The sequence below is a fragment of the Corapipo altera genome, unplaced genomic scaffold (assembly GCF_003945725.1).
Source record: "Corapipo altera isolate COAL_440 unplaced genomic scaffold, ASM394572v1 61411, whole genome shotgun sequence".
NCBI lineage: Eukaryota > Metazoa > Chordata > Aves > Passeriformes > Pipridae > Corapipo > Corapipo altera.
The window spans coordinates 10,224,651-10,241,563 of NW_020884875.1; the positions used below are offsets into that span (position 1 = coordinate 10,224,651).

Below are 16,913 nucleotides of genomic sequence, written 5' to 3' on the forward strand. Positions count from 1 at the left end.
CGCTAGGAGAAAAGGAGGAGCTTTGAAACACCATCATCTGAGGACAACAGTGAGTCCCATGGGGGTGGACTGCTTTTCCTTCTGCCCTTCTTCCATTGGGGGAAAGGTCTCTGCTTTCTTTTCAGCCTCTCCCGCGATCCAAGACCACCCCCCAGACCCCTCCCTGTGTGGTGACTGCCAGAGCCCAACAGCGCCCCCTGCAGGTCACCACGGGTACTGCAGGCTCTGCACCTCCAGTGACCCAACAGCGCCCCCTGCAGGCCATGATTAGCACTGCACTAAAGGACAAAGAAGTATTCATTCAGACCTTTTTTTGTTGTTTTTTCTTCTTTTGTTTGAAGGGGACTTTTTGGGTACAGGACTATTGCCTAGGGGGTTTTTTTGTGTTCTATTGCTGTTCTTGCCAACATACATATATTTCTTAATAAAGGGTTGTTATTTCTTCTGTTTTTTCCACACTTTCTTGATTAAAGCCCCTTAATTTTGAATTCACAATTGCTGAGAGAGAGGAGTTTGGTTTGTCTCATAACTCATCCTCTTCAGCAAACTTTCCAGTCTCTTCAAACTGAGACACATGTTCAGACCATAACTAAGCAGAGAAATGTGGTACTGTGTTACGGCAGGGAGCAAAACAGGAGCAAAAATATTTTGTTTTGCTGGTAAAAATTCATTGATTTCCAGTGACTGGGTAAAAAATGAAAGGAAAATCAGGCAAACGAAGGCTCATCTCCTTTGTGTTACAGTGGTGATTGGAAATTTGTGTTTTAAGCATTGAAACCTAATGGGAGATCATCAAATCCCCATTCTGGAAAAGAAAGATAAATGAAATCGCTACATCTAATCATTTTTCCTCATCAGTCTTGTCTGCGACTGAGATGACATTTTGAGTATGACAGAAATACATTCTGCTCTTGTTGTAAGACTCTCTGCTATAACAGACTTTGATATAAATCTGTGCTATCATGCTTCCTTGTGCCATTAAAACTCATGACAACCTGGTTACAGCAACATAATTTGCAATATTCTGAAGTCAATTGCAGATATTGCTGTACAGGGTTGTTTACTATTATTTTCGTGTTTTCCCATATTATTGGGATCCAGTTTTTGAGAAAGTGTGTTTTAGGATTTTTTTAATGTTATTATACTATGTTATTATATTATTCCCTTTCATCATACCCCTATTTTCCCTTATTTTCCCTATACCTTTGAACCCTGCATTTCTATTGGCCAGTTGCTGCTGCATTGGAGTACCAACACTATATGGCCATTTCTTCCTTATATAGATATACTCCTCCCCTTGTTCTCCCTATATGGTCACAGTTTGCATACTCCACCCTTGGTCTTCCCCAGTTACTCCCCTTGTTCCAGCAAGTTCTGCTCCTGCCCTATAAAAGGCAGGAACCATGTTAATAAAGTGTTCCATTTTGCACCTAACATCGAAGTGTCCAAACCCTCATTCCTATTGGGCTGTTGAGGACGCTGAGAGAGCCTGTTTCCCACACCATATTGCATACAAAATGTGATTCTGGTCTTTAGATATTTAACTTTAAAAAGTAGGTTTCCATTTTAACCTAAATGATTGAACATTACTTAATTTTTCAAGTCCAATTCTTCCAAGCAATTCCAATAGCTTAAAATATGACTTATAAAACTGTTGAACAGCCTTACCCATGTCAGAATTTATGAAGCTCAGCCATTTGGATCTAGGATACACCTTTACATGTATCCCACATAAAAGCAATCTATTATACAGCACAGCCTCTGCTCCCAGGATCAAAAGGACGTGTCAGGGTTCCACCTCCATTCCCTTTACACTCCCTTCTGAAAATCAGGCTCTTCGCAATATCTCCCACTTACATGCGACTCATTCACTTACAAACCCTTAAGTCTTATTTGCTCTCTTTTACACCTTCTTTAGACTTAGCCCAGATAAGATCAAAATGCAAAAAAAAGGAAACCTGAATAAGATCCAGGAGAAAGAAGAGGAAATAAATACATTTTTATCAATTTTGTAAACCTTTTCCTAAAATTTTGTTGGACTGACAAATCTCTTATTTTAAATGCAACCTTTTAAGAATTTCAGGGTTTATTATGGACGGAAAAAAAACCACGTGCTGCCAAACCCACTGTGCCTGAGAAGAGAAGCAAGAGTTTAAACAGGCAGGGAGAATTCTGCTTTCATTACTCCTACCTTTTTTCCTGGGGAGAAAATGGGGAGATATTTCTAATGCCTCTCTGTTTCCTCTTCTGTTTTTGTAACTGGCCACTGAAAAAAGGTGAGGAGCTGGGAGCAGAATTTCACATGAAAATAAGGCCTAGTTCTTCAAGGTGGACATCTTCTTGTGAAACATCTCATGCCCCAGACTTCAGCATTGGCAGGCTGCAACACAGGTGTGTGAAACAAGCTAGGGAAGAAGCACAGTCACCATGCATCGTTTCTCAGCCCTCTGTGAGCCTAAGAGTATCTTTCTGAAATAAACCACTGGCCACCTGACTGAATGTTGCTGTGTTGGTTTCCATTATGAATGCTATCACAGTTCGCTTTGATTGTCCCCCCCATTTTAGTGTGAGAGGACTCACTCATGCATTGATTTAGAGCATTTTTTTTTTTTGCAATGGTTGCATGAGCAGTTTTTTCAAACATAGATGTGATAGATAAAACATGGCCACCCTTCAGAAATGCGTCTGCTATCTTACTCAGCTCACCTCAGGCATGGGTTTGGAGGCACCTGAAGCTTCATTCCATAGGGAGGTAGTGCATTCTTGTTTCAAATTCTTGGAGTACAAATCCAGTTCCTAATAGACCAAGCATGTCTCCTGTTTCATTTTTCTCATCTGGCTATGACCTTCAATTAAGGGATTAACATAATGGCACAGGATTTCATCCAGGTGCAAGTGAGTTCCATAAACTTCCTAGTGATAGTTCTGGGGAAGGGAAAAAAAGTCCCTTTTAAGCAAAACACAGAGAAGACAGAGTACAAATGAAATGCAGTGCTGGTCAGGGCACATGAAAGGCAGAATCCATGTTTTTTGAACCCATCAATTTGCAGACACACTGTGACCTCTAATCCATCATCTGCCTCTGTCAATGCTCCGTGGCTCTGCTGTGCAAGGCAATACAATATAGAAGTGAATATCATCTTCTACTTGACCTGATCACCTTGCTCAGGATGAGATGCTTTGAAAGAGTTAGGATCTCCTAGATGCTTTCAATACTTTGAGTCCGTTTTCAGTGGCTGATCAACTCAAACACACAACAGTGCTGTAAACCTCCTTCATTTGCGGAAGAGATTAATAGAGGGCAAAATCTGAAAGTCCTGCTGCATTTCTTCATCTTTCAGCTGCAGAATAGAGGCTCTTGAGCAAAAGGGTGTCTCCAGCTGGCTGCAGCCTTGTAGGGACCAACACCACCCAAACCTTCTTTCATTGTCAAAGTGCCCCATAAAAACACAAGGTAGGCAGTGAGAACTAGAGAAGAATTGGCACAACTATGCTAGTTTAAAATATGCTGCAAATATTTCACTAGATGTCCAAAGTGAGATTTATGCTCACCATTCATTCCAAAGTATGTACAATCATTTATCCAATGTCATACACTAGAAACTAGCACTTTTTTCAAAGCAAGTTGTTCTGCATTCAGTCCAAACATGTGCCCTGCTTACAATCATATAGGATCTCCTAAACAACTCATTCCAGTGTGAGTCCTATATGTTGGAAATATGCATTAAACCTAATTCACAGTCTTTTGTGATAGAGAAGACAGAGTATTTTGGTGATTTTTCTTGCTGATTTTTCATATTAATTGGGTTGAGTCTGCAAAGGCACGTATTAATGTAGAGTACACATATATATACAACCATTTGAGGGCCTAAATGTTTTTCAAAATGTTTACTAAAGACCCAAAAGCTTAACCATTCACATTTGAATCTACATAATTTTCTTTATTATTTAAAGGTCATGTTCTAGTTCTAGTTCAATCACAATAATAATCAATCAACATAAGCTCCAGATAAGGACTGTCTGACAGATGGATATTAGAAGAAAGATCTTCTTCGTGCATGTTTTAAAAATTTCACCATTAATCTTACCATGGAATCTCAGTTAAATTATTGTGGAATATGACATCAAAGTTATCCGGTGATCAGCAATGTGACTTATTTTCTGACAAGTACAACATTGTCATTTTTATCTGATGGTCACCACATCTTCACACAAAAATAGCTGTCTCATTTTTCTTCTCTCCCCTTTTTTCCCCCCACCTTGACTACAGTGCAGATTTGTATTCTTGGCAGTCTCATCCCTGTTTGATGAGTTTTAGGAAAGTCCAACTGTCATTTTGTCCCCAGAAGCAAAGCAAACGCTGCCTTAAACTGTTAACAACACAGTTTAGCTGCCCTGTAAACAGTAATTTTAACTCCATGGTATGTGGCTGCTGGTTCAACATTCAAGCAATGGAAATGACATCATTATCACGCAACTTTAGATGATGAAAAGTGGCCTACATTAGGGAACGCTGTGAACACAAAAAATCCTCAGTTATCAGTCATCACCATTGTAAGGTACTTACCTCCATCTGCAAATTTGGACCTACAATGAGGCTGAACTCGTAAGGGAAAGAAGCACACTTTCCAAAGGATATTTGTATAATTAAGCAGAAACACCTCTGCACTTCTAAGGACGATCATTGTGCAGAGGCCAACAAAAGCCTAAAGGTTAAGGCATTTCAAACATGACAGAAGTGTAAGGATCTCCAAGGAAAATGGTCTTAGAGACACTGCAGCTGTCAAAAGTAGAAATTTTGGGTGATTATTTTTCAGAATTAAATTCACTATTTTGTATCCAAATTCTTCTGCAGGTTTTCTGTGTACTGTAAGGACACTGTAAGTTTGCAGAGGTGCTGTGTTGCAGAAGCATGTTCGCTGTGGTAGCTGTCATTCCAAAGGTAACATCGAAGCCTTGAGAAGTATGAGCTCTCACAGAACCAGAACTCTAAAGGAGAGTGCTCCCAAAGGCAAAGGCTGTGGAGGTGCTTGCATGAGTCATACTGAGATTGCACAACAGGGGCCAACTCTCCAAGACCTACCATACAGTGGGGAAGAGTGTTAAGCAAGGAATGGGATTTCAAACTGAACCCAAGAGCCAGCTAATCAGAAGATGCCTGCAACTTTTTGGGGGAGAGAGGGGTGATTTCTGCAAGCTTGTAGCTTCCCATCTGTGACTAGGTGGGACACAGGAACATTAAGGAGCAAAGGGAAGGTTGTCCTCAGAGCATGTCTCTGTCTAATAGAGGGAGCCCTGGAAAGATAGCCTGTCCTTAGGAGTTTTAATTTAGTATCTCCTTGGTAAGGATGAACTGAGACTTTGGGAAATGCTGAGTAGCTCAAGCTTCCTTGTATATTACAGAAATATTTTAATTACTGAGTGGTTTAGGGCCCAACATAGCAAAGGATCTGGGTATCTACTCGAGCAGTAATGGGCTGTCAAGGTCCCTCGTCCTGTCCCTCACTGAATGGTTTCATTTTACATCCACCTGTCCTGTTTCAGCTCTTCTTGCTCTATTATTTGTATGGGAATGGGATTAAGTTTCCAAAGTGTACCCTTCTACAAGATTTAGCCTCCTACACAAATGAGGGATATTTGAACATGTTTGTCCTGTAGGTACAAAACTTTAAGCTCTGTAGTGTCTGCAAGATGTACCTCAGGTAAAAATAAGGAAGTCTTCCTAGGTTGCTCTGGGACTGTGAAGCTGCAGAGTAAAAACTGGATAATGAAATCCCAGGTCTCCTGAGAGATCACTATTAAAGGAACTGTGCACACCATTTTTCAAGCTGGAAGGGTCCTTGAGTCCAAATATCACCTTTCAAAAAGAAGAAGGGAGAGAGACTCTTTTTCCTCTTTACAAAGCTTAAGTGAAATATTTTGTGAATATTTTCTGCTATATAAACATAAAGACGCCACTGACTTTCTTAACAACTTGTTTACGTGCCAGAATAAAGGGGTTTCACCCTTAGAAACATGCCAGTAATATCTTCTTTAAAAAGTGAAATCATGAAAATGTCAAAGCAAGTTAGTTTCAACTGTTTTCTTACAGAAACAATATAGAAATTTCAAAATATTTCTTCCTTCTCCATTCCTAATAGCTTGAATGGGACTTCTGTATACTCATGAAATCCAACAAAATATCATTTCTCTGCCATCTCCATCTTCCAGGATCTTAGCACATATTCCAGTTGTATATTCTTAGAATTTCTCTACACAAGGCAGGAAATTACGGGAGAACTGCGGCTGTCATTTGTGTTTTACTTTGTTTAGTCTTTTTAAGAACATTTCAAGAATGATTTTTATCCCAGTGTTTATTAAAAAAAGCTTGAAAATGTGACTCATAGAGGCTCAGAAGCTGGCAACTGAATAAAAGGAAATACAGATTTACAGCTCTGTAATTCCAAAGCCAGTGCTACACATGGTGAAATGGGACAAGAGAAAGTTGACACATGGGTTTTGCAGGCAGAGGCTCTACCTGGGGCTCCACTTCACAGTCCAGGGAAGCAGCCAAGTACGTCCTGAGATCTTTGCCTAGTGCCAGCCCTAGGGCTTGGGCTTGTAAAGCTGTGAGGCACCACAGTAGAGCCATACAATTCCAAAAAATCTCTTTGTATTTCTTTCTCCGTATTGCATTTTTCAGTACCATAAACAAGCAGAAAATTCTGGTTTTTGTTCAGAAGAGCAAACATTTATTCCTGCACGCCAAGCTTTAAAATTGATTTTCTCTGCTTATCATTACCACTGCACTTAACAGTCCTGTAACCTCCCCACTGGAGAGTGAAGACACCTCAGAGAGGAAGCCTCAGAAGTGTGTCTGGGGAGGTGCAACTCAGGGTTGCTGAGTCTTACTTGCTTCTATCCTCTGGCTGCAGAGGGGACCTCTAGGAAAGGCCAACTTGCTTCTCTGCTTAAAACTTTGAGCTCCTAGTTGTGATGTTGCTTGGGAGAAAGATTAAAAATATGGTTCCTTGCAAGCCGAGGGACACCTTTTCCAGGGACTTGGATGAGACTCAGCACTAGGGCAGAAGGAGCAACTCTTTAGGTGGGGGAGGTAGAGAAATTCTCTGATTGTTATGTTTTTTGGTAAGATGAGTAAATGAGAGAAACATGGGCTGCCACATATACTAGCGTTCAGGAGCAAGGAGACACAGTGCAGTGAGGGCAAGCAAGAACTGTCGGTTTAGCAAAAATAATGATACAATAGCAAATGGTCAGAAAAGGATTCTACCAAAAGGTTGGTAGAGAGGGAGAGAAACCTCTTCAGCTGCAGGGATTTAAATGGTAGCTGCAATTATTTTATTGATCTATTACGTGCTTTGACATTACCTTTGGAAATCTATCGCTAGGAAACTTTTTAATGGGTAAAGATCTTAAAAAATGTTGCTTCCTGAAGGGAAGAACTCTTTCTGGCAGTGTCTTTGGTGTGCCTGACCTTGCCCTTCTCCCAAGAAAGCTGACTCAGTCCCTGACTGATGAGTTTGGGCTGAGGGGTACACTCAGAACAACAACAACCCCCAGGCTGCTGCTCATTTCTCAATCTGATATTCAACAGATTTAGAAAATTCACCAAGACACATCTAGCTAATTCACCAGCTTCACTTTATGGCATCATGATGGGGGAGCTACTGGACATGCAGAAAGGCCATTGATAGCATCTCCTAATGCCTACAGTGGGAATTGATGCTCCAGGCCACTCACTGGCCTCCATCTCTCCTTCAGAGCCCCAAGCAGCTCACATGCCCCACGCTTCTGGGACTGAGGGCAGATGTGTGTGTTAGAGCTGTCTGGCTGTTAACAAGGGAAAAGGCTTCCCTGTTGCCTCCCCTTTGCATCCGGTGCAGCTCATCTGAAGTCTTTCAGCAGTCTCCCCTTTTAATTTTTCCTCCGTGCTGCTGAAGTTCCTGAGGAGGTATCAAAAGAAAGGACCCACAGGCTCTAAGTGCTTTACAGATACCCAAATGCTCCACTTTTAAGAGCACTGCAAAATGGCAGGATGTGTCCACGCATATCCAGAGGTTTGGGCCAAAACACTTCTAAACCCGATATTCCCCTGTTCTCTAAGAACTGATATCAGTAAGGTGTTGCCAGCCAAACTCTCCTGCATCTCATTCACCAGAAGGAGAAGAGTTTGAAATGTTTCTTGGAGTTATAGTCTGTATGTTATTAACAAAAATGAAAGATGGAATACATTTAGGTATGCATAGAGTTAAACCATGTTTAAATAGATTAAATAGTTTAGAGATAAATGCTGGGCTTTAATACGCTTCAGCAAGGAGACTATTGAAGAAGAGAGGATATTAATCTCTACCAGTATGTACTTATTCATGAAGCTGATGGAAATTCCTGTGAACAGAAATATGAAAACCATTGACCACTGACCACAATGGGGTTATGACAGAATCTACTAAATAAAGATGGCCCACAACTCTCTATTAAAGAGACCACAATTTCCTTATCTGATTTATCCTCAGAGCTTCTATTCCTAATAGCAATGATAATTTCTGTCCACAAAAATAACACCAACTAATAGATTTTGTGGCTGGTCTCTTCTGAAAGACAGGAAGAATGACAGTATCTTGAATTTTCCTTATCCTATAAATATTTGGAGGGAGCAAGGATCTCTTCACTATTACAGTTATATCATATGCAAATGAAGGAAATTTAAAAAAAAAAAAGTGTAGATTTCTGCAGCAACAGGCAGAGAGCAAAGATTCAAATCATAAAACTCTTTGCACAATCTATAAATTAGTCACAGGTAACCAAAATAACCGAGAAATCATATGAAAGTTTTTTCAAGTTAAAAAAGAATACCAAATTCACCTGTAGGAAACAGTGCCAGGGAAATTATTCCAGAAAAGAATTTGTTCACTATACATACAGCATTGCATGTCACATGGTCTAATTATAGGAAAGAAAGCAACATAGGTATTAGATGGTCTTTTTAAGACTGTAAGGAGTGTGAACAAAGCATATAATTGCACATCAAGCCTGTTGATTAACCAGTTACTAGCTAAAGCAGATTTAGACTTTAAATTAATTTGGTTCTGAATTCTGGGGATTTTTGGGCTAAGATAAACAGCCTTTGAAGATTAATTATCCTTGTCTAAGATGAAGGAACTCATTTCAACTTTGTTAGCGTGTCAAAAACTCTGGCTGTTGCATGGGAGAGGGTAAATTGCAAATCTCAGCAGTATTGAACTGACTGATTAAAGTGAATTCTGAGACTCCTAATAACTCTAATCCTCACAGAGAGTGGTAATATTACATGTGACATTGTGACAGCACAAATTAATATTTAAATGAAAAACAGACAAACATTTACCTGGAGGAGAAAGTGCACTTTCTCCAAAGGACCAAAGGAGGTCCAGCCAAGCACTTACAAACTCAATAGTGAGGGAGCACAGGAGCACAGCTCTCCATCCACCTTTGCCCAAAGAATAATAAGTAGAAAGTAAAGGTGCTGTATTGTAGCAACTTCCACTCATCCTGACTGAATTGTGTGGAAGTGCTAATATGGCATTTTACTTCTCTGTCAGTAGTCCAGCTATAGCCCTGGGCAAGCATTTGGTAAAGGGAAGACTTCAAAATTCAATAGCTGTCCTGGAGCATGAATAGATTTTCTCAGCAATTTGCCTAGTGAGGTACTCAGCTGCCTAATGTCCCCTGCCATATACAGGAACACATACACTGTGGTGTTGTTGAATGTCCTGTGCCAGCACAGCTGCTGCTGCACCAGAGCTTCCTGTCCCACATTGGGCTTCTCCATTAAACATCCCCAACCTGCCTCTATCAGGAGTCATGCTTTGACTTCATACTGGGAGTGTGCTGGAAGAGAAGGACAAAAGCTTGCTACTAGCTTGCTACTTCCACAGCTAGAAGTACCTAAACCCTAACTTAAACCCTACTTTTAAGAGTAGGCGGTAAATCTAGTCAACAAAGGATACCTTATGGGAAGCCAAAAGCACAAAAAGTACAGCTGTACCACTGCCTGCTGAGCACCCACTCCTCACCTAAACAAAGCATTAGTTTCACTAGACTTTGGTGAAGTGCAGTAAGACCTTTCCTTTTGGCCGCATTTCTTAGGAAGCATGTTTCCGCTGAAGTTGGTATAACGCATTTTTGTTTGCAAAAACAAGCAGAAGGGACAAACTCCATTTTTGTAATGCAGAAGCCCGGAAGAGGTCTAGACCTCCTTGTGTCAAGTGCTGCAATGGCATGGAAGAAGACAACCTGAACTTCACATGCAAAATAGATGCAAGGGTGCAGAAAATGATGAAATAAATGAAGGACTGCAGATTGCCTAGAGAAGATGGCAAGTCCAATGGGGTTTCCAGAGTCCAGAGAGGCAAAGCAGATCTAGCAGAACCTACGACTTCAGGGACCAGTGCCAAAAAAAACGTTGCTAGCTGCTACCACAGAACAATGTCCCCTTACGTCTCTCTGCTCGCAGGTCTGGTTGAGCCTGACTTGTTTGTTTCCTTTCTCGGGCCAACAAGTAATATGAGGCATCCAGAGCTTCACGGAGGAGTGAGCTGCAAGCCCCAGCCAGCATGAGTGCAGGTGAAATGTCTGGCCTCAAAAGGAGATCACTGTCCCATTCATCCCATTTTCTGATTTAACTAGGTTGTGGGACAATGACAATTACTAATGACAACTACTAATGACAACTACTCCTATTCGTAAAACACTCAGTGTGGAAGGTCCATACCTTTACCCTAAATTAACCATGAGATATCTATGTGTGTTCAGTTCCTTCCCCTCAAAATTGTTTCCTTGAAATATCTGGTGCTTGAAAAAATTGGTGCTTCAACCAAATCCCAGCAAGCATGCGATCCTCTCCTGTGAACCCATACTGGGTATTGGTAAATTCAGAGTTGTGGATTTATTCCCATTAAGGTTTATTTGGTTTTATATATTACTATTTTATTACTTCAACTTAAGCCTGACTTGGAGTCCAGTCTTGGAGTAAACCTCATTTTGCTAGGTGTTGGACAAAGACATGGCTATAATGTTCCTTGCTTATTGCAACCGGTGGCCCTGATTTACTGCTGGAGGGCAATGTACTGGCTTATCCCCCACTTCCAGACACCATAGGCAAGTGTCTTTTGGTCATGCAGATGTAGCACACATGTGTTATAAGCTTCAGGTGAAAGATAAATTAAGCTGCAGCATGGCAGAGAAGAGACTTAAGACCATCTTCAAAAATAGGATTCTCGGCAATTGCTGCTGCATGCACCCCTCCCATGTCTGACGGATTCTTAGCACAGAGACTTGAGGGACAGTACACATCTCTTACATACAGACATTACTTACAATCAGGGAATTTTAAAGAAAACAAAACCCAAGGATCCAAACCCTTGAATTCTTAACATTGACCTAAGCAAATACCCTTATGCAAATAATTTTTGGAAGTAGAGGAGCCACCTTTTCTCTCCATCCTCTCCTCTCTAAGTCATACTCTCACATTTCCACTAGTCAGCCAAAGGTAGGGAAGATTCATCTCTTGTGTTTCAAGAAGCTGGTCTGCAAGCCGCAGAACCCACAAACCTGGGTTTCCCATGAGCAAACATCCTGTTGCAAAGCATCGGCTGCTTCTTTTCTTTCTGATTTTAAATCCCTTTCAAAATATCATCCACTGCTTTCAGTCTCTGCCAGTGCCCCATCTCCAGCTCGGCTGATAGAAACCCACTCTGTGGCTGGGTCTGAAGAAGAGATGTATGGCCAGTAGCTGTACACTCACTTCTTACAGTAAGGACAAAGAAAAGGGATAACCACAGCAGGAGGATTAAAATATGGTGGGGCAGGGGGAATGAGGGGGCCGTCCCATACTCCCCGCCTTCCCTGACGAGCCATGGGCTGGTGGGCTTACTGCAGCTGGAGCTGCGGGGAAGCCAGGTTCACTTGTAGTTCCAGTAGATCCTCAATGAGCCAGGGCTTGAAGCTTGGACAGGTTTGCACAAAAAAGGTGGAATTCCCTGTGCTGATTGTCTGCACTCCCATTCCAGAGAGCACAACACAAAAGCACATTTTGGCTTTTCCTCTTTACCTTAGATACCTGTTTGTGTACTTAAATACCTATTCACCTTGTCCCATCTGACATGAACTCAGCAACCAGGATTACACTGGCTAAGGAGGCACTGCATGGTTTAAGACCATGGCAGCCAGTACCCAGCCACACTGTGAAACTGCCCCATGTCAGCAGTCCTGGAACCATGCAGGAACTAACATGGCTGGTACTGTCAACCACATAGGACTAATTTTGGTAAGAGCTGAAGTCTACAACATATCTACAACTACAAACTTAGTGCAATGGGTGGTACCTCTCCTAATCAGTGCAGAGAGAGTCAGGCCATAACTAAAATGTGTTTGTGCAGTACGAACCAGCCCAGGATGACCACAATCTTTGAGTATCCAGTGGTACTGCTGGCCTATTCACCTACATCCCTTATGTTTGTAGCTACTGCTACCACTCCAGCTAAAACAGCGCCACCAGATAGACCTGACCAGCCATCTTCTGTCCCAGAAGTGTTCTCCTGTTCAGTCATGTAGTGCTTGTATCCTGATAACCTGCAGCTCGCAGTGAGTCCATTGCTTTGTGCACCTAATTAATCTCAACAGCTACATTACATGGTAGAGATTGAAGCATCTCACCTGGTGGAGAAGTGCTATGGGTTTATGAAAGTGCCAAGGGAATTTTCAATGGCATTGGTACAGTACAATGAGGAAGGTTGCCTCCTGTTATTTGGTGGAGGGTAATCTCTGTTGGGCTAGCAGATGACGGAAAATAATGTATTCTGGGTGCAGTATAGTGCTAGTGCAGTGAACTGCCTTGCCTTGGTATCTTAAGTCAGGAAAAGCAGCACAGCAGCATTCCTGGTAGCTCTGATTCCAGTGCTTGCTTTGAGCTACATGCTGTCTTCCTGTGCCACTGGTGCAGCAATGTGCTGTGTGGCCCCACTCTTGTGGCAGTACTGCTTGGAGGAGACCTCAGTCTTGCCATCCTGCTTTTTTACCTGAACAGTTACTACCTTTAGCACTTCTCATTTTTGCCTCTCAAGACTGCCCATTCACTGAATCTCTCATCTCCACTTTGAGGAGTAGTAAGACCTGTGGGCCATATAATCCTGTTTTAAGGTACAACAAGATCTACTTAGGAAAAAGAACTGATCTACATGGAAATGTTCAATAGGATGAGAAATTACAAGACCCACGACCAGTGAAGCCTGTCCCTAATTGAGCAAGGAGCTGAGTTAAAAAGCATTTGAGTGAGGTATTCCAATTCTGAGGGGCAGGAGAGAGAGAGCTCATGACCCCCCTTATCCCATAGTATCTGAACAACAGATATCTATGACATTAAATTTAGAAGGCATTACAAACGATATTACTTTTCACACTGAATAGAGAGCCTGTAGTCTTCATGAATGCAGACATTCAATGTAAAGGATGTGTGAATGGATTTTTAAAAAACATTGGCCTATTTAATCATCACTGGCTTTATCTAGGGCTAAAATAATCCAGGGCTGGATTTCATTCTGCAGAGTTGCAACTGATTACCTCTGGGGGTACCTGTGGGACCTCTGTTGGAGAACTGCACCACTGGCTGAGTGTATCTAATTTTTTTTCTTCTTCTGAGTCTTTATAATATCTCCAGAGGTGTGAGGCCAGAGCAATGGGATAACATTGGAATGGGAAAGCTAGAAGTCAGATCAAAAAGGGAATTTACACGTCAAGATCTTCCTTATTTGTATATCCAATATGACATTGAACTCAGAAGGAAGTCAGTACCTAAATGTCTGGATAGGTCTGATCCTGTTAGCTAATGTAGCAGCTGTGAAATGCATGTACTCTACACAACTGAGACAGGAAGGGAAGTGATTCCTGTTATCTTTGCTCACAGGGAACTCAAAACACCCTCTGCTATAATTTTAAAGGCACCTTAAGAATTGCTTCCAGTTGCTCCCAGTGTAATGCTCCTGCAGCTGAAATCTCTACTGTCTTTTGTTAGCTGTGCCCAAGTACAATTCTGCTGCACCATGTGGCTTATACCAATCGTGTCACTGCTGCCTGGAGAGCTGGGAAGCTGGAGCTTCGAATTTGGGCCATCTCACCCTGTGCTTGTGTTTCCTCCCTCTGGACCTCTTAACTCTCTGGATGGACTTTAGAGCAAGTCAGTTGGAAAATAACAGATGACAGAGGTATCCTCTTAGAAAGGTGGAGAGTTGCTAAAGTGCAGGAGTGGGCTGTTTCCTGCCTCTCCACACACCTGCTGTGATGCGGATGGTGGCAAGGCTGTGACCTCAGTCATGCTTTGTCTGGAGATCCTTCTTCCTTTTCAACTCCATCTTGCTCCTGTGCACTGCCTAAACACAACTTGCTGCAACAGCAGCACTGCAGCCCTCCTGCCTTCCTTCCATTCCCAGAGACCAAAGTCCCTCAGAGGTCAGCCTAAGAGAGGTTTGGAAGTCCTGTGTCGTTGCATGCAGAATCTCTGTAAATTCAGCAAGCTACAATGTGTCTCTCTCTTTCTGTGACTGTCCCAATGGCTTGCAGTTTCCTGCTGAGGCAAAATTTATTCACACATGAACATTCTGTGCACCCAGCGCCCCTGCAGAGGGGCTGCCTGTTGCATGACTGCCTATTTCTTATTGCAAATCACTGAAATAGTAGCTTCTGGCTGCCAGTGGAGCTACCTGAAAACAGTGCAGACCTGGGTATACCTGGGCGTAGCTGAGCATAGGTCTGGCCTCTCACTCCTTTGCTGTTTTGCAGCGTGACTCACCTGCCCCCAGCTTTGCAAAAAAAAAGTAAATCACAGCTGCAACTCCAGGCGGTAGCGTTGAGGGCAGCGCTGAGCAGATCACAGCCTCCCGAGACACCATGTCCTGATCAGGCAGGATTCAGCGACAGTAGCAGCTCAGGATGCCTTTGGGCACCCCTTTAATTTCATAAAGCAGAACCTATTCCCAGTCCCGCAGCAATGCTCTCAGAATCTACCTTCTCGTTTTGCATTTCTGGTGGGTGCTTAGAGGAGCTGAATGTACCCAAGCCGCAGTACACTGCAGTACAGGCAGCTGCAGGTGAAGAAGGTGTGTCAACCCTGGTGTACAACAGCTAGGAGAAACATATGTCTCTGGGTCCCTGGCACAAACTGGAGCCTCTGAGGGCACGGAGACTCTCAGCAGCATGTCAGTGATCAAATAAATACTCTGGATGGCTTCAGCTGAGAGAAAGCTGTGCATCTCAGTTCTGCTATGTGCTGGAGAGGATTCTGGCTGCGAGCAGTGGGTGGCTACAGCAGCCAGTTCCTCAGTGTCACCAGGACAGGGTTACCCAGACCTCCCCATCCAAAACCATTACTTGTGACAAGGTGCCCTGACACCATATTGGGACACCCACCAGCTGCCCATTCCCCATCAGGCATTGTACTGCCAGTCCTGTGAAACGTGAGATTCAAAGGCTGAAATGAGTAATTTATAACCTCAGACAGAACTGGTGGCACCTCCTTTTAAAAAGTCTGCACAATATTTTCCATTGTAAGAGTCTGTTTCTAGTTGCTTCTCTTTTTGTTAAGCATATCAGCCTCAAGCTTCCGTTTTATTTAAATTTGCCTTAAATTTAAATTATTTAAACAATGTAACCGTTGCTAAAAGTAAGTGGCAAATACTTTTTTAAAAATGGATATATATACATATAGGTGTAAAATTTGAAAATTTTGTGCCATATTGGCACAATAATTATACATTTCCCATTCGCCCCTAGAGCTTTTTGCTAGAGCTAGATAATTAAGCTCTCCTTCTGGCTATGTTCTTTTAATGAAATGGTGCATGTAACACAGCTTGGTATTTATTAATGATAATGAGTTTTTAAAACAATTTGACACAGCAACTCACCTTTCACTTGTGTAGTTGTGGTGCATGTCCAACATCATTTCCAATTTAATGATGCCATGCATCTTGGTCAGTCTCCTTTAGAAGGCAGTCTCCACCTGCAGTCAGACCATGCTGAACGAAAAGGAGGTCCAGTGTTGAACTAACTGGAGCAGATGCCTACTTTCCCCTCCCTTTGAGGTGCTGCTGGTATTTTATTAATGTTTAGAACAAGGTCACAAGTTTATTTGCCTGCTGAATGTAAGTTAGGGTCCTCACATCTCGTAGGCAAGTAAACACAAGCCTTCAGTATCTGACACTCCCAATATTTCTTAACACAGGGAAGCAAAAAGGTAAACCTCAAATTTACAAGAGCCAGTCCAAGTTACATATTAATACCTCAGTTGCTTGAGATGAGATGGTTTGATAAGCGCAGATCAGCTCTCTGTCACAGAGACCATGGCAGTCAAAACCATGCTGATGGCTGCCTGCTCTATTAAAGGGTTGTCATGCATGTGCTACTTCAATGGTCATTTTTTAAAGATTATGGTTTCCACTGCAAACTCTCTTAAAGTGACTCTGATGCACAGGATACATTCTTGAGAATACCACTATGGCTTGATGCAAGGGGCTGCAATACAGTTCTCTTTTCCTGGGAGACAAGTTCTGGCTCAGAGATCCCTGTTTTGGCTGGGATGGAACTGAAATGACTCTGGTCCCTGATCCCACCCCAGGAACTGAATGCACAGCCCTGATTAGGACTAGTTCTGGAGAACTAGAGGTATTTCGAAGGCATGTGAGGTCCAGCTCCAGTGACATGACAGTAGTGAGATGAAGGCACAATGAATGGGTATACCCTGCTACGTTACGGCTTCAGGGTGATGTGGCTGCACAGGTAGCAAAAGACACATCCTACCATCCATGAGCTGCTACCATCCCATCCAATGCCAGGAACTATAGGGGCTTTCCTCTAGCTGCAGACTCAGATTCCTGGCTTTGTCCTGC

General features: G+C 42.4%; 1 long non-coding RNA gene across 2 annotated transcripts in view; it reads right to left on the bottom strand.

Annotated features, from left to right (window-relative positions):
• Window positions 1-16,218, bottom strand: part of LOC113943389 — a 24,369-nt gene extending 8,151 nt beyond the window's left edge. Inside the window, exons 1-2 of one of the 2 annotated variants that reach the window (XR_003526304.1) lie at window positions 14,151-14,288; window positions 2,707-2,925 (exon numbers count right to left, since the gene is read on the bottom strand). This is a non-coding gene — a long non-coding RNA (uncharacterized LOC113943389). Of the gene's footprint in view, window positions 1-2,706; window positions 2,926-14,150; window positions 14,289-15,932 lie in introns of those variants that run through there. The other variant, XR_003526303.1, reaches the window with a different exon arrangement.
• Window positions 16,219-16,913: the final 695 nt, after the last annotated feature.